Here is a 17,357-nt window from a genome sequence, read left to right as displayed (position 1 = left end):
TATTGTTATATATATCTGTATGGTTACTGTGTACTAGATACTTTTATAACGTGCTATTTCTTTAATTTGAGCCAGGACGTTGCCACACTGCCCCACACGCTGTCCCCTTGTACTCTTACACGCTCACAGTCCTCCATTTGCCTTACTTTCGGTGATACACTTCCTTGTACCTGCAGCACTTCTTTGTCTTCGTTTAACGTGGTATTCTTATGGACTCTCCTCATCCTCTTCTCCCAGGGGCGCAACCTTCGTTCCCACCCCTTACTCTCTTCCTCATTCCCTCAGCATTGTGCCGGCCTTGGATGACACCCAGAGGCGGAGCCTGGTCTTATTTATCAATTGAACCCTTTCTGGTCTGGTTTTATTGTGGGTCTAGATTTGCATCCTATTTATCTATGAAAATAGATAGTTTCCCCCTGGTTCAAGATATGCAGGAAGAAGACAATAGTATTAAAGATAATTTGGATGATTTAATTCAGGCTTTGGCTGAACAGGCAGCGGAGGCATCTATGGACAAGGTCACAAAAAATATAGAAAATTCTATAATTAATTTTAAAGTCAAAGACAATTTTGACTCATTTTTTGTTGGGTAAAGCTAAAAGCACAAGCAATAGGTTTCCCATTACTGGCTAACATTTACAATGCCAGTGTGGTAGTGTGGTAGAATGAAGTGCCATAGAGTGGACTGGTGTAGAGTGGAATAGAGTGGTGTGGAGCAGAGTTTTGTAAGGTGGAGTGGCACAGAATGGAGTGGAGTGTCATAGAGTAGAATATCATAGAGGGGAGTGGCACAGTGTCCTAGAGTGGAGTGACACAGAGTGTCATAGAGTGGAGTGGCATAGAGGGGAGTAGGGTGGTGTAGATTGTGTCAAAGAGTACGGTGGCATAGAGTGAATTTGAGGAGGTAAGAGTGGCACAGAGTCATGTGGAGTGGAGTACAGTGGTATAGAGTGAGGTAGAGTGGAAGAGTGGAGTGATGTAGAGTGCCATTGAGTGGAGCCTATGAGAGGTGCACGTGCCACATGGGCAGCTCCCATGTGGCAGATACACCTCTCATAGGCAGTGGAATGATGCAGAGGCCCATTACTAATAATGTGTTTATTCATCAGGGCTTGCACACACCATGCCGGGGTTCCCTCGTGGTCTCCTAAAGTATCTAGGCTAGAACTGAGAAGGATTGGTGGGTCTGTTCATGTTGTGAGTGTTGCTGCACCTCTCTGGGACAGACCTGATGTAGAAAATGAGATGTAGTATTCCTCCTGTAAATCTTTATTCTGTCATCTTGAGAAATATTACTGCTCCGCTGGTTCCCACCAAATCTTCCTTAGACGGCTACAATTCTATATGAAGATTGCGTCATTCGTGTTGCTGACGGATGGCAGAGAAACTGCTGTAATATGAGGAGTTTCTCAAATTTTCAGTTTTTCATAAAGTTTGCTTTTTACATTTTGGCATGCATAGTTACTTTATAACTCATCACTAATGTTGCACCGAGAAGTCGTCCACAAGAGTAGAAATCAGACAACACTCTTGTAATATAAAAATCGATGCAACTTTATTCAGCATATGACACGGGCAACCCAATAGGTATAGGAAGAGAAGTAGAACAGGTAAGGTACGCCACCAAGAGCAAGGTAACACGCCGGCTCTGCCTCTCTGTCAACTTGTGACATCTTCACTTTCCAGAAGCAGCATCTTTGCTCAGGCTGGACAGGAACACGCAGAATCATCAACCTGGTTCACCCCAAACAAGGATTACATTAATATGGCGCTGGGATCATACTATGATGGTAAAATGAGAGCACAGAGAAAGTTTAAGTCTGCAGTAAGTTCATACTAGAAAATACGAAATATACTGCACGATAGCACTGAGAAAATGGTGAGGACGCAGTACAATCGTAGAGTTACTACCAGGGGCGACTCCTCTGCTTTTAAGCAAGGAGAAACATAAAATAACAAAAGTTATTGTCATTTTATGTTTCCTGTCCTGCTACTTTGGTGCCGGCGGGCGGAGGTGCACTGCTCTCCAGAAGGGCAGGGAGGGGTGGTTTGCCCACTCCTAAAATGCGCAATGGCTGATTGGTAGGCCCTCCTGGGCCGGCAAACCAGTCATGCGCACTTCCCTGCTCTCAATGCAGGCTGCATTACAGCCTGCTTGGAGAACATGCCCACCCCTCCAAGCCCTGGCTGAGTGCCGTGTCACGGCGCTCAGACCAATCACAATGCTGCAATTGCAGCGTTGTGATTGGATTAGGGGAGGGAGCCTGGCTGACTGCTTCCTGTTCCTGTCAGAGGCAGGAGAGCAGGAGCCGAGAAGACGCTGGACCCGGCCTTGAGGTCCACTTAAAAAAAATAATAATAATTTGATCTCCCACGTGACACCCAACGCTGCCCCCCCCCCCCCCCCCCCTTGGCCCGCCACCCCCGAGCCATGCCGGCTGCGACTGGTTACTACAAATGCAATTTCAAAATGGTAGTTAGACATTATGTACTTATTTAATTGTTTTACTTTAAGAGTTGTATATAACTGCATGCCAGCTTTGAGGTATTTCAAAATGCTAGACAAATGAGAACATACAGCTCACTCGCGTAGTTGAGGTTGTAGTGCAGTCAAAGAGGGCAAGTAAACTGAGTCCAAAATATTTCAACTGCGCCCCTTCTTCCCTACTGAGTTCCGTTATTGACCAATCTCAATAGCTCACCTTCGAGAAGCTTCCAGAACCGGGCGTGGCTGAGTTCATATCCGAAATGCGCACCAAGGCAGTCCTGAGTTCCTGTCCTTGCATGCCCAGCGGCTAGCCTCCATGTTTCATCCGTTTGAACAATCATTTGTTAATATCAGTGTCAGAGTAGTTGAGCTACGGACTCTGAAATGGGTGTCGGTTTCTGCCTTTGCCCACAGTATGCTTTATGGATTGCTCACAATCCTGACATCTATGGAGTGGGAATCAATGGAGTGCTTTGAGGGCGGGGTTGGTTTGGTCCATCTTCCAAAGGTTAAGGCACATTCTGGCAGCCTGCTAAAGTCTCGGTAGCCTGGCAATGATGTTACATTACCAGAGAGACCTGAGTAGATGATGTTGAAACACTCAATGCATGCCAGAATGATGCCCCTCAACAATTCAACTCTGTGGTCAGTTTTCAAGTGAGGGGAGATTTTTTTGCAGCAGAGATGGACTTGAGTAGCCACGGTGAGAACAGCATCAACAAGAGTATAGGGGTTCCTTACTTTTAATGAGGCAAATGGAGGGCTGCCAAGATTTAACCCTTTCGATGCTCATGACGAGCTCAGCTCGTCATGATGCACAGTTGAGCTGTGCTGATGACGAGCTGAGCTCGTCATAAATAAAGTAATAAAGCAATTTCCAGCACAGGGGGGGGGGAAACGCCTAGCAGCCAAGGTGTTAAGGAGTAGTCAAACTCAATGTAATTTCTTTCCTGTTTTATGATTTACATGTAAATGGTATAGAAATGTAAGCCACAGGGTGAACCGGCCCATTCTTTGGATCTCTCTGAGATAATACACCTCCCTTAGCATGATATGAGGCATACACGGATATTCTATGCAAGGATGTTTTGCTAGTGGCACGTTGCAAAATAGGAGCACTAAAAAAACTCTCTTTAAAAAACACAAAAGGCCTCATATGACTCTTTTGAGCAAATAAACACTGTTTCCTTATGTAGTAACTTGGCGATGGGCCGATTTCAGCCAACAAATGAATTAACTTCCTATAAAAAGGGTCAAAGTCCCAAAAACTTTGCATAGTATTAACTGAAGTTGGTATAGGCCATTGGGGAATTGCTGACACTACCTTTTCAGCTATTTAATGCCCACAGAAGTAATTATATAACCTCACAAATTCAACAGTAGTAATGTTACAAATGCACCTATCCATCTTAGCAAACAGATGATGATTTCTTAATCATTTAAAGACTGTTTTTAACATGTAAAATGTGAATTTATTAAAATGCAACCCAAATAGATAGTACAAAACACACCCAAACGTCCCCGCAATACCTTATCAATAAGGTATTGGAAAGCTGCAGGAGCATTGCATAATCTGACAGGCAAGACCTGGTATTCCAGCAAACTATACTTTGTAAAGAATGACATTTACCATGCATTACCCTCCTGGACCCTGTCTAAATAGTAAACACCTTTGAGATCCAACTTTGTGAAAATCTTTGCATTCCTAATGAGATCTAACAGAACAGATATCAATGGCAAAGGGTAACTGTTCTTTACTGTGATTCTATTGAAAGTTCTATAGTATAAACATGTTCTAAATTCATCCCCATTTTGATGAACAAAAAAACTGTGTCAATGAAGCAGAGGACTGTGAGTATGTAAGTAACCCATAGGCCAGAGTTCATCTAACTTTATAATATTATGTTTCTGATTCAGTGTATACATATACTTGAATATCTGGTTTTTGAACAACGGGTGCCAAATCAATCTTACACTCAAACACCTCTGTGGATGTAACACTTTTGGCTTTTTCTTATCAAATACATCACTGAATTCTTTTTTGCAAATGTTTTTATTGAAAATTTTCAACAATTGAGTAAAAATATACAAGAAATATTTCCAGCCCACAACCTTTACCTTTGCACATTAGCCATCGCGAGAGCTTACATTATAAAGCCATAGCAGTCTCCCTTCACCAGCGTTGCATGTAATCACATGTACTGCAACAGCAGCAGGTATCATCCTGCCAGAGACCCATATGACATCAATTCTCACAAGCCTCACACCTCAGTCTCCAGACACCGCACCAGAGCAGGTGCTGTGTAGTAGCTCATGCTGCATGCTGGGTGGCATGGATCACCAAGGAAGCTCAGATGCCTTAGGGGCACTTTTTCTCAGGTATAGGCTCCCAGTATTCTTCCAGTCGCTGTTGGCAGAAAGCAGCATCCACCAGCCAGTCTCTGAGTTTTGGGCAGGTGTGGCGTCCGCAGTGTATTGCGACTCTCTGCTTAGCCAGCAGTAGTAGTATGGCTGTTACTCGATGCATTCCAGTCAGAATATCTTTGACATAGCCAGTAAGAGAAATCAAGGGGGCCAGCCGACAAATGGTCAACAATTTCCTCCAAGCAGGTGTATACAGCAGACCAGAAGCCCACCATCTCAGGACAGCTCCAAGCCAAGTGCAGTAAGTCGATGACTCCACAGTTGCAGCATAAGCATCGCACATCCAGCTGGAGGCTCATCTTGTGCATCCTGGCAGAGGTGTGGTAACTCCTATTGAGGTATTTTATACGTAAAAGGTGAAGGTGCTAGGTAGCGGAAAGCTTGTGTGTTGCTTCTCAACAAAATTCCCATTTCTTCTTTTTGATGTCTTCTCCAATGTCCCCCATCACACAAATCGTATGCCCAGGGCATGGCCACAGAGGTCTTCTCCTGTATGTTTACAAACAGCCTGGATTCAGTTTCCTAGGGGCGGGGTTATCAATGGCATTGCCTACGGCATGTAGGGCCTCAGGTTCTCAAGAAAATTTGGTGGGTGCTGCCCCACAGGCACTTCTGAGTCTGTAGTAACGAAAAATATCTAACTGTGTGCAGCCTGAACGTGTCTGCCCCTCTTGCAAGGGCAGCAACACACCCATGGGGTATAGATTCCCCAATTCCTCCAACCCCGGATGTTTTAGTTGCTGTTGTGCCATCTTTTCTCGAGTGGGGGAGAGTGCAGGGTTATTAAAGAGACTTAGTTCAGAAGAATAGAGGCAGGCCAGCCGTGCTCTACTTCTCAAGCCAATTTCACACTCATTTCCTACACCTAGCCATGTCAGTTTCAGTCGTGGGTCTTTTCAATGTGCTGTGGATAAGGAGCAGGGGTGGGCATTGTCCACCTCCACCACAGTATGGGGTAGGAATTGGGTGGGATGGAACTGTAATGGGCGTATTGGGCCTGCTCACAGTAGTACAGCTCAATGTCATGAACACTCAGCCCATCCTGCTCATGGTGGAGGGTGAGGGTCTCCAAAGAGATTCTGGGCTGTTGGCCGGCCAATGTCAGTTTGAACTGAAGGGATCATCGGTGATTAAAGTAGGCTCTGGTGAGCGGCATAGGATTGTTAACAAACAAGAAAATACATTTGGGAAGTGCCACCATTTTGGCAATCAACAGTCTTCTGGCGAGGGACAGGGGCAAGCACCTCCACAGAGGTATTCGCTCTTTCAGCCACGCCACAGCCCTTCCATACTTCTGCCGCCATAGGAAGGTCATATCCCTGCTGAGTTGGATTCCCAAATATTGGAAAGTCTTACCTGTCCACTCCAGGGGGACTTATTACATCTCTGAATTCCTCATAACAAGAGGGTAAGGAAATTGCACAATAAATAGTTGGAAAAGCTGGCAAAGCACTTTAAAGCACTTTAGAACAACGACACTCTCTGAATTTACATGGCAACATACCACCAGCCTAACAAAAATCTGAATTTCATTGTTTATTCATAGCACATAGCAGTCAAATCAATACAAGGATTATGTTATATTAACCCCTTCCATGCGGCCGCGATTCCCCTGGTGTGCTGTAAACAGCACGAACAGGGGCGGGCCGTGACGAACCCCAGCCGTCATCAGCACACGAGCACCGTAGTGCATGACGGCTGGGGTTCGTCATCAGCATGGAAGGGGTTAACTAAGGCATTCTTAGGATTATTTTGAACTGAGGGGCATCTCTCATGTCAAATTGGAAATTTTAGTGATGGTGTTCGAAATAGAATCAACAAATCATCTTTATATAAAACTTAATTGTGCAAGTGGATATCATGGATGTATGACGGTACAACGCGTACCGTTTCAACGAGTGCCTTTACAACGCGTCTTTAACAACGCAAGTCGTTACAACGACTTGCATTGTTGGGCGCGGATAGTAAATAGTATAATTTACTATTCTAACACCAGTCCCCGTGGATAGTAGGGAAGGTGTTGGAATAGTAAATATACTATTCTTTATCCTTTAGGGCCCTCCAGCGCAAGTCGTGGTTACGACTTGCGTTGTAAAGGACGCGTCGTAAAAGCACTGCGGGGTAACATCCGCGTTGAAAAAGATGTTCCCCGGATATCATAGTGTTGTTTACTGCCTATATTTCTTCAGAACTATTTTTCTCAATCAGAGGAATTTGTAAAGATTCAGAAAAGTTAACCTCCATAAAAAATCAATGAAGCTCCAATATCTAAAAGCACTGAAACCACTTTATTTCCTGAACTTCTAAAAAAACCCTTTTCATGGGAACTAATAAATGATCTGCAGCTGAAAGCATAATATTCAAAACAAATGAACTTAGGGGGATACTCCGGCACTTCAGAAACGCAACGCTGCACCATATTTACAAGAATATGGTGCTGCCTTGAGCTTCCCCCTACTCTGGCGCTACACTTAGCAGTGTATCCCCAACGCAGGCACCCTTGCGCCATAGTGCAAGGGTGTCTGCGTGCAGGGGAAGATTGTTTATGTTTAGGAAGGTCCCCCTTCCCGTACATAATCTTGAAATGCCATTTTGTCACTTCTATGTGTGCTGCCTAATGCAACACACATGGAAGTTACAAAATGGCATTTTTTAAAAAGATTGTTTATGTGCAGGAATTGTCACTTTCCTGAACATAAAAAATCCTAGGCATTTTGCTTTTTCCATGTGTGCTACACAAGGCAGCACACATGGAGAAAGCTAAAACGAGGTGAAATAAAGCATTTTCACCTCGTTTCGCCGAGTTAAGATCATGTTTTCCCTGGTCTTAGTTTTGGCGCTGCCTCTTATTAAAGCTGCCCTTGTAAATAGGGGGCAGTGTCAAAATAAGTGGCTTAACTCTGCCTTGTAAATAAGGTGAAGTCCCTATCGCCACAGAAACATCACTAAAAGTGAGGTTTCCGTGGCGATAGGGCCTTGTACATATGCCCCTTTGTTTCTTCACTCGAGAAGGCAGCTCTTTTCTTATCTTATCGGAGGAATCTAGTTTTCCTCTGGGTGCAGTCTTTCAGCAGGAATATTACAGGCGTTTTAAAGGTCATAGGTTTACTTCTACAATCTTTAATAAAATTATCTGACCTTCCATATTAGAGTACATTAAGAGAGGTGTCCCAGTACACATTCATTAGAATAAAGAAGAAACAGTCCTTAAAAATGTTTTTTAGGAAGCATATATAAAGTCACACGATTGATTCGGTACATTGTTATTTAATCACAATGTGCCTGTAGATTCCATCATATATAAACATTGCATTATTCGTGCAAAAAATAAAGGAAATGGGAAAGGAGTACAGTGCAGGTCATGTGACCCTTATCAAAATAAATACTATAAAATTGTTTCCAATCTGAGCCAAAGTAAAACACAACAAATGTCCACAATATTTACACAGCCATGCTTAAAGAGCCTTTGCAAGAATTTTCTGATTGTGGCGTAAGCTGGCAGATACGAATGTTGTCGACGTTTCGACCCCAAAATGTTCTATGTATCAGTGAAACCCTAATGGGGGGTCTTCTTCAGGGCAAGGGTGGACAGGGGGGCCAGGGTACCTAAGGTATGGATAAAAACGAGGATTCAGTTACTAATGCCACATGAAAAAGACTTACGCATAAAATACAAACGTTTACTGTGAAGGAATTGTCACCGTGACTTAATCATGGATACATGGGCCAGTGGGCTCCATTGTAGAGAGAACGGTTGAGGCAAAAGGATTACCTAAGGTAAGCAAGATAAAAAGGAAAGCCGGGTTCATACACCTCAGAGGAGCTATTTGGGAACAGTGGAAAAATAGAAGCATAATCTGTGCCGGGTCTGTAATACACATGGGGCCAGATGTAGGTATCCAAATACCGGTCGGTAATGGCCGAAAATACCGATTTTCGTCCGTTACCGACCGGTATTTGGATACTGAGATGTAGGGCATCTTAAAATACAGATTCAGTAATTTTACCGAATCGGTAATTTTACCGAATCGGTAAATTTACAGATTCGGTAAAATTACCGAATCTGTATTTTAAGATGTAGGTGGCACTGTAAACAGGGCTTTAACGATTCGTTATTTACCACCAACTATTAGTTGGTGGTAAATAACGAATACCTGTGTATATGAAAATCTGTGCATGTACACCTGTGCCATGTGGCACATACACATGCCCTTAGGGCATGTATGTGTGCCACATGGCACACAAGCCCTAATCAGGGGTGCAACAGGGTGTCAAAGTGACACCCTGCCACCCTTGAATTATTCGGTATTTACCGAATCGGTAATTACTGATTCGGTAATTGACATTCATTCCTTTGGGCCTCCAGGCTTATAGAAACTGATAGATAACTTTAGGAATTTTATGGAAGTCAGGAAAATGGTGATAAATAAGACTAAAACCTACACAATGGTTTGTGGGAGAAAATCGCTGAAATATAAGAATTCTTCTATCAAGAGTGTTAATTTATTCTGTTATTAAGGGGTGTTGTTTAGTAATAATACCCACCTGAGGTTGAGTCAAACATGTGAGGGAGTCTTTTGGTTTGCATGCGGAGTTGGAAGTAGGCCAGTCAGGAAAATGATTGAAGTAAACAAGTCGAGAGGGCTGCCTACTTCCATCTTTGGCAGGGGCCTGTGGGGTTAGGCTTCTTGTAATGCCATACAGGTAGAAGAGCACTCCTTTCTCATCACCTTTTATGTTTGCTTGCCTCTACCTCCTCTTGCATAGTCCATAAGGAGGCTGGGCTGAGACTTTTTGGAAGATTCTCTCCTAATAACACCCCTTCTGCTCTGGCAGTCTATATGGACAAAGCCCTAAACTGGTTTTACTAAGTCTGTCATCACAGATTGCTTAGCATTAGATCATGCTCTCAGAATTCCCTGGCTGTCTTATGTAAATGTAGCATTAAATCAGTTGTTTAATATATCTCATAAGTTTGATTCACAAAAAATATTTTCGTTAGAGAAGAGTGTAATTAAAGCATATTTTCTAAGTTACAGACAGGTAAGTAGGATGTATGAAGAAGCTACTGTTGTTCTGTATATGTCAATAGGCTATCTGAGTTGGGTGACCAATACTCATCATCATTATGAATTATTCAGATTGGGCTTGGATATTGTACACCATCTAGCGGCCTTCCCAGAATGGAAAAAACGTCCTTTAGCTAAAACCACTTGTCCTTGCGATGGAGTCTTAATACGAAGTACTCAGCAGGGTATTCTATTTTGCATATTTTATGAGGACTTGAGAAGGCATTACTTAAAACCGACCTTCCTCGCTCAGAATTTCAGTGATTATAAAACAGCTTTATAACATATTATTGCACTTGATACCCCTTTAGTTTGTTTTAGCACTGTACCCTACATATGGGGAGCTATTTATTATAAGAAAGGCATTGTGTAAATGTGGATAAATCTGCCTTGGTATCACTTTTTATTGTCTATTTATTGTTTTTAATGTATTATGTTTATTGGTGAAGTGTTTTTTATGTACTTTTATGGCCACTGTGCTTTGCCGAGTAAAGATCTTTGAACTGGACTAAACCTTGAGTACTAGGTTAGATCTAGACAATATAGCAGAAGACCTTTTAGAGTCTGTGTAAGGTGCATAACCACTGTATGAGAATTGATCTACAGTAAACAAGGAATCAAGAAAAGAATTGGTGGATCAAATTAAAGAAAAGAGATACATTATGACTACGTGTTGGACATTTAATTTTCTTTATTTTGTTTATATAAAGCAATCTTATTGAGGACATAGCATAGCATAGCATACGTTACTTGGCGGTGAGAAATCACTTATCCTTCTCTTCAAGCTTGCTTTCGTCCTCCAAGACCCTCTATAAATTCTACTGTCTCTCGCCCTTGTTTTAAGTGGATCATAAAACACTTGCTTCACTTTTATTGAACTTTTATTGGTGTTGGAACCAGACAGCTTGCACTGTCTGATAGGCAGGACATTAATGTGCTTTGAGCTATCGCGGTAGAGCAGTGCACATACAATAAACTAGGGCACCAGAACACCTTCTTAACATATTATAACATAAACATATCACCAACACAACCTCCAGACAGGTAGGTGGGAAACCGAAGAAATTACAGACTTGAGTGAATCAAAAGCAACAAATGGCATACTAATTTGTTAACGTTACACTATATAAAATGTCAATATTTATTTTATCAACGAGGTTACATGCCTGTAACTCAACCATGTAACAAAAAAGAGAGCGGATCAGCAATTCATCTCGGAACTGCCCTGGGTAATATGTTCTGCAAATCACACAATAGAATTCAAATATTAAATTCTAAATTCTTGAGAGTTGAGTGGTACCGAACTTCTAGCTTGAGGGGAAGCAGCCACCCAGATTGGCAATGTCCTGCATACATGCAAATAGACCCTATTCATGCAGGAGACTCTACCATTTTTTTAATGGTTTTATTTTAGCTGTCTCCGGCCTGAAATTTCATCTGCTTCAATAGAAGTCATTGAGGACAATATATTCCTCCGTTTTTGTTTTTAAATCTCCCACGTCCCCGTTCTAAAATGTTGGCATGTATGGTACTGTCTCCATAGAAACGAAATATTTCTTGTTCTCGGCTTGCGTTTTTCTCTTCCCGAGTCAGAGGTCAATCCAAAAAAACAAGGTGTGTGTTTGAGACCCAAGAGGCAGATTCGACAATGCACTGTTACATTCACAGTTGGCTGTAAATGGGACCAAAATAGGTTTCTCATCTCTCCAGCGAACAGCTTGTGCGAATTCTCGCCTGCCTCGGAAGACAGGGCATGTTTAAAGGTTTCACTGATGAATGTCTCTGCAACTAAAATCACATTGGAACCCAGCGAGGGAATGAGGCCTGAAGACGATGAAAGAATGCAAAGGCAACCAGACAGATGTACAGCAGACATTAATCACGCTGTCCGCATATCAGACCAGAGCAGTCACCCCTTTTGGTACAGAGGTGAGATCCGTAGGTGTTAATTTTCAACAAAACATGAGGAAGGACAGAAGAGCATAACTGCCTCTCAGCCCGCAGACGCGCGCGGGACGAAGCCCTGACCAAGGGTCAAGGGCGGGTACGTCTGAGCCCGTCAGGGACCGTTAGAGACGGGAAAGGGCCACGTCGCTGACATTTGACTTCCAATACATCTCCCTGGTGAGACATTGTTGCGCTTATCCACGTCCTTTTTCCCCAAGTGTATTATTAAGTGGTTGGGACATTAAAGCTGTGAGCTTCAGCAGTCTGGTATTATCATACTTGTGTAAAATTGGGAGTTGTACATCATGGCCCAAAGAAAGTCACACACAGGGAAGGGGGTGGTGGGTACTTTGGATGCCTTTTTGAACCGGGCAGAGTCAGCTTTAATGCATAAAAAAGCATTAACAGAACGTAGGCTGTCTCTGGAACTTATGGGAGTAGGGCCACTTCCACACATACATGCTCAGGAAGTTAATACGTCTGTCACAACTTCTCTTATGATATCTTCCGCACCTGCATCTCCGCCACTGGTGGCAATTCCCCCGCATGAATCTCAGGCAATAAACGAGGAGGGTGCGAGACCTAAAGTCATCACAAGGGCCCAGAAAGCCAAAAACATCCAACCTTCCCGACTGAAACCTCCCAGGAAGAAAAGGAAAACAATGGCTAATTGTGATGTCTGTCAATAAAATCACGAAAGATAGTCTCCAAGTAGGTTCTATAGTTTATTGTAGAGAGTAACGAGCCCCCGCACCACTCACTAGTACAGAGAGGTCCCAACTGTCTAGCACAGAACTAGAACCCTACCGGCCCCATGACAACAGGGAGATTCTGAAGGGAGAGTCTAACAAGCACATCTAAATACAACATTATCTCTTTTTTTTAATAAAACACATTAAAGAACAAGAGAAGAAAAACAAGAAAACAAAAGAAAAAGAAACAAAAAATAAAAATGTTCCACGAATGACCCCTGGAAGAAAAGAACAAAAAGAGCAAAATTTAACGTAGCTTCCAAGGGAGACGGGTCACACGTGTAGATTTTTTCACAGCAGGAGAGTTTAGCACAAGGGGAGGAGACACACTTTGTGACCCACACCCAATGGGACTCTTAGCTTGTGCACCATTCAAAATGGGACTGTTTGAACAGGACAAGTCGGCCCTACTTCCTTTCACCTTGATAATTTTACCAACATTCCACCAATGTCCACCTTCCACCATGACAGCATTACCACACACCTTCTCAATGCAAACAGCTTCACCAAAAGTATCACAACCTTTCCTGACAGTCCTATAATTTTTGACACGCACCAAATCACCAGGTGATACATCAATTATTTTAGTCGATTTCTTAGCATTATATCTGACGGCCATTTTGTCTTGGGCATTCTTGACACGTGTTTCTAACTCAGAGTTGTCAAAACGACAAGAAACCTTTTGAGAAACCGTTCTCAACAACCAAGCAGGTTAAGAGTTGAAGTCGGTAATCTTCCCCTGAGGGAAACAAATGGTTCAATTTTGGTGATAGAATGTGGGGTTGTGCGATAAAACCAAATCAGTGATCTCACAGCGCTTTCCACATCAAAGTTGTTATTCTTAGCCCACTTTATGCACTCCACAACCACATGGTTCATTCTCTCAACTAAACCATTTGTTTGAGGATGTCCCACAGAACTCTTCAAGTGTTTCACACCAGACTCCGACAAAAAAGCACGCATTTCAAAATTGACAAATTGAACACCATTATCCAAAACTAGGGCTTCAGGAAACCCTTCCCTCATGAAAATTTCTCTAAGAAAGAGAATGACACAGTTAGCAGTAGGGTTTGCACAAAACTTTACCTCAGGCCATTTGCTATGGAAGTCCATTAGCACAAAAGCAAAACGTAGATGATTAGGAAGAAAGTTGAAAGGTCCCACTAGATCAATACCGACCTTCAACCAGGGTTTAGAGGGAAAAGGAATGGGTTGTAGGGGGGGGCAGCAATCTTCAAACCCTTTTCTGCACTGGTGCAGACACAACACTCCTTGACTCTTTCATCAACATCGCAGTCAATCGACGGCAACCAATAATGTAGTCTCAATCGCCTTTTAGTCATAGTAACCCCAAGGTGACCATCATGTGCACAATCTATCAACTTCACTCGTAACTTCATAGGAGGAATACATCTCCCATCTCTCATGACAACTCCATCCTCAATAGATAAGTCTTCAGAGACCTTCCAAACGGGTTGAATATTGAAAGGCACATTCTTTTCCTTTGGCCAACCGGCAACAATATACTCTTTGACTTTCAAGAGAGTGGCATCAGCGTTCAGAGCATCTATCCATTCATTCTCACTGCATCCCACATTCTCTGCAGCATCTACAGCAGCAATAAAACAGTCTTCCCTATCTTCTTCCAAATCCAAATGGAAGTCTAGAAAGCATGTCTGCTGTGGGATTCTCTTTGCCGGGAATGTGTTTAGTATCAAAATCGTATTGCAGCAATTTGGTTGTGAGACGGGCTAGGCGAGGAGTAGCATACTTGACCCGATCACCACTTAAGATGTAAATCAAAGGTTTGTAGTCAGTTTGTATTACAAACTTCCTGCCCCAGATACAGGTCCGAAACTTCTCACAAGCCCAATAGCAGGCTAATAATTCCTTTTCGATCACCGAGTAATTTGCTTCGGGATCCCTTAACACTCTAGAGGCATAACTGATTGTGACATTTTTTCCATCAGACTTTTGGGTAAACACAGCCCCTAGACCATAATTGCTCGCATCAACTGTGATCGTACAACTGACATTAGGGTCATAAGCCTTTAAGGTCTTAGCATTGATCATCTCTGCCTTAACTAGGTCAAATGTCTGTTGAAAAACTTCATCCCACACGAAAGCGACACTTGATCTGAGCATGTTAGAAAGAGCCTTCATTTTGCTAGCATAATCTGGGATGAAACGTGAATAAAATTCACATAAACCCAAAAATGAGCGTAGCTCATCTTTATTCTTGGGTACGGGACAATCAACTACAGCCTTAATTAAACCAGGTCTGGGAGAAACACCATCACCAGAGACTAGATGTCCTAGGAACTCCACTTCCCTCTTCCAAAATTCACACTTGTTCTTTTTCACAACAATACCTTTCTCTTCAAACATCCTGAGAACTGACATGAGAGTGTGATCATGTTGTTCTAAAAACGTGTTAAAAATCAGTACATCGTCTTGGAAAATCACTACTCCCTTGACATCCTTCAGCACACTCTGCATCACCCTTTGGAACACAGAGGCCGCCGAAGCGAGCCCAAATGGCATCCTACAAAATTGAAAGGTACCAAACGGAGAATTGAAGGCGGTGTAGTGCCTAGACTCTACATACAGCACGATTTGGTGGTACGCCGAGGCTAAATCGATTTTTGAAAACCACTGCGCATCTCTCAATTCCTCCAAAGGATCACCTATTTTAGGAAGTGGGTGAGCATCCACCCATATCTCCTTACTGAGACTCCTGAGATCAATGCATAGACGAATCTCTCCGTTCCTCTTCCGCGCAACCACCAAGGGACTAAGCCTCAGACTGGACTCAATAGGCTCAATTATACCACCTTTCTCCAAACTCTCTAGTTCTGCTTTAAGATCTGCCCTTAAACTAAAAGGAACATACCTGACATTGTGTTTCACAGGCACCGCATTGCTCTTAACCTTAATTCTATGTTTGAAACCAGCAATTTCTCCAAGAGAATCGGTGAAAACACTCGGAAACTCATTCTCAAGACACAGCGGATCGGGCATATCCTGCACAACAAGCACCTGTTCCTTGGCACCAGGCCTCAACACCATGCCAAACAGACCCTGATGGTACCAACCCAGTATGTTCAGACCACGTACAGCTACATAAATTTTCCCATGTATCTTCCTTCCCTTAAATTCTAAAACGTCTTCAATGTAGCCTTCCAAATCTATCTTGTTACCCTCATAAGAGACAGGCGCTCTATCTGGAGGAAACAATTTCCTATCTTCCCAAGACTGCTTGAACAAATCAAAAGTAATCATCGTTATCCTAGCTCCAGAATCCACAAGAAGCTTTAAACAGACATCACCAACCAAAATATCCACATAGGGATCTACACATTCTGAAGGATCACCCGGCACCACTCCATCATCCGTAACAGTCACTATCATGTCCTTAAAATCTTGAACAATATCACTTTCAGATGCATGTTCATCATCCACCACACAACTAACCTTCTCAGGTTTACTCACATTAATTTGGCAAATCTTCGCCAAGTGACCAAACTTGCAACACTTATAACATTTGGCATTCTTACCGTGACAAAAACTATTGTCTTTAGTGTGTGGAGAGTAGCCACACCTCTAGCATATATTTTCTATAAAAAGACCTTCTCATTGAGTTTTTCTCTCCTTGAATTGCTAGTCTTAGAAACAACAGCATTTACACTTTCTTTGTGAACACTCAACATACATAATTCTTTTATAGAAGTCTGAGCGAGTTCAAGACTCTTAGCAACTTTTATAATTTCTTCTAACGTGGGATTGCCCATAGTGAGTAGCTTCTGCTGTATTTGTTTGTCACTATAATGCGTAATAAATTGATCTCTCAATAATTGATCACGAAATTCACCAAACTGACACTCAGCACACAACTTGCGTAAAGCACTTAAATACGAATCAACATCCTCACTCTGAAGTTGTGCCCTCTTAAAAAATTTGTGCCTCAGCACAACCAAACTTGGCTGTACATCAACTTAATGACAAGTTTCTTTACGGTTTCTTGGTATTCATCAAGTATTTCACCCACCCCTAGGACCAAGTCAGGTAAGTGCTTGTACACTCCCTTCCCTCAACCCCCAAACAGTTCAGAAGTAATTTTTTTTTTCTTTCTGCCCTATATCGGGAAGCGCCAATAGCACTAACGTAAGTCTCGAATGCGTCGAACCACTGTCTCCATTGAATTTGTGGTGTTCCAGGACTTTCTAAGAAGGGAGGTGGTTGATTAACAGACTGCATTGTAGATGTATTTTAAATCATACGACAAGTTGAACGCCTTCAGAAGAATTTCAGAAAACAGAGCAGCAGAGAGATCAAAATCCGAAAAAGATACTAAAATGTTCAAAATGTTCACCAGTACACCAAATTCCTGAAGAAACCTATGGATAAATACAGAGCACTGTCACTAAAAAGAACACCCAGCATGTATGAGTTTAATATCTCTTACTTCAGAAACGGTGCTGCATTATGCTTTCAACACTGTAATCCGTGTAGCGTTTCCTAAAACAGAACTACAAAATCGTTGAGTCTGTTTCCCTTTCTCAGTCGATACGCGACCTCTGGACGTTTGACATCAAGGGCATACGCACAGCGTCATGACAGGCAAGGCGCAGGCAACGCGTTGAAGGCTGAATGACGCGCAGTCCGTCCGCCGAATCT

The sequence above is a fragment of the Lissotriton vulgaris genome, chromosome 7 (genome assembly GCF_964263255.1).
Source record: "Lissotriton vulgaris chromosome 7, aLisVul1.2, whole genome shotgun sequence".
Lineage (NCBI taxonomy): Eukaryota > Metazoa > Chordata > Amphibia > Caudata > Salamandridae > Lissotriton > Lissotriton vulgaris.
The sequence above is the reverse complement of the archived record's forward strand: the minus strand, read 5'-3'. Positions refer to the sequence as shown.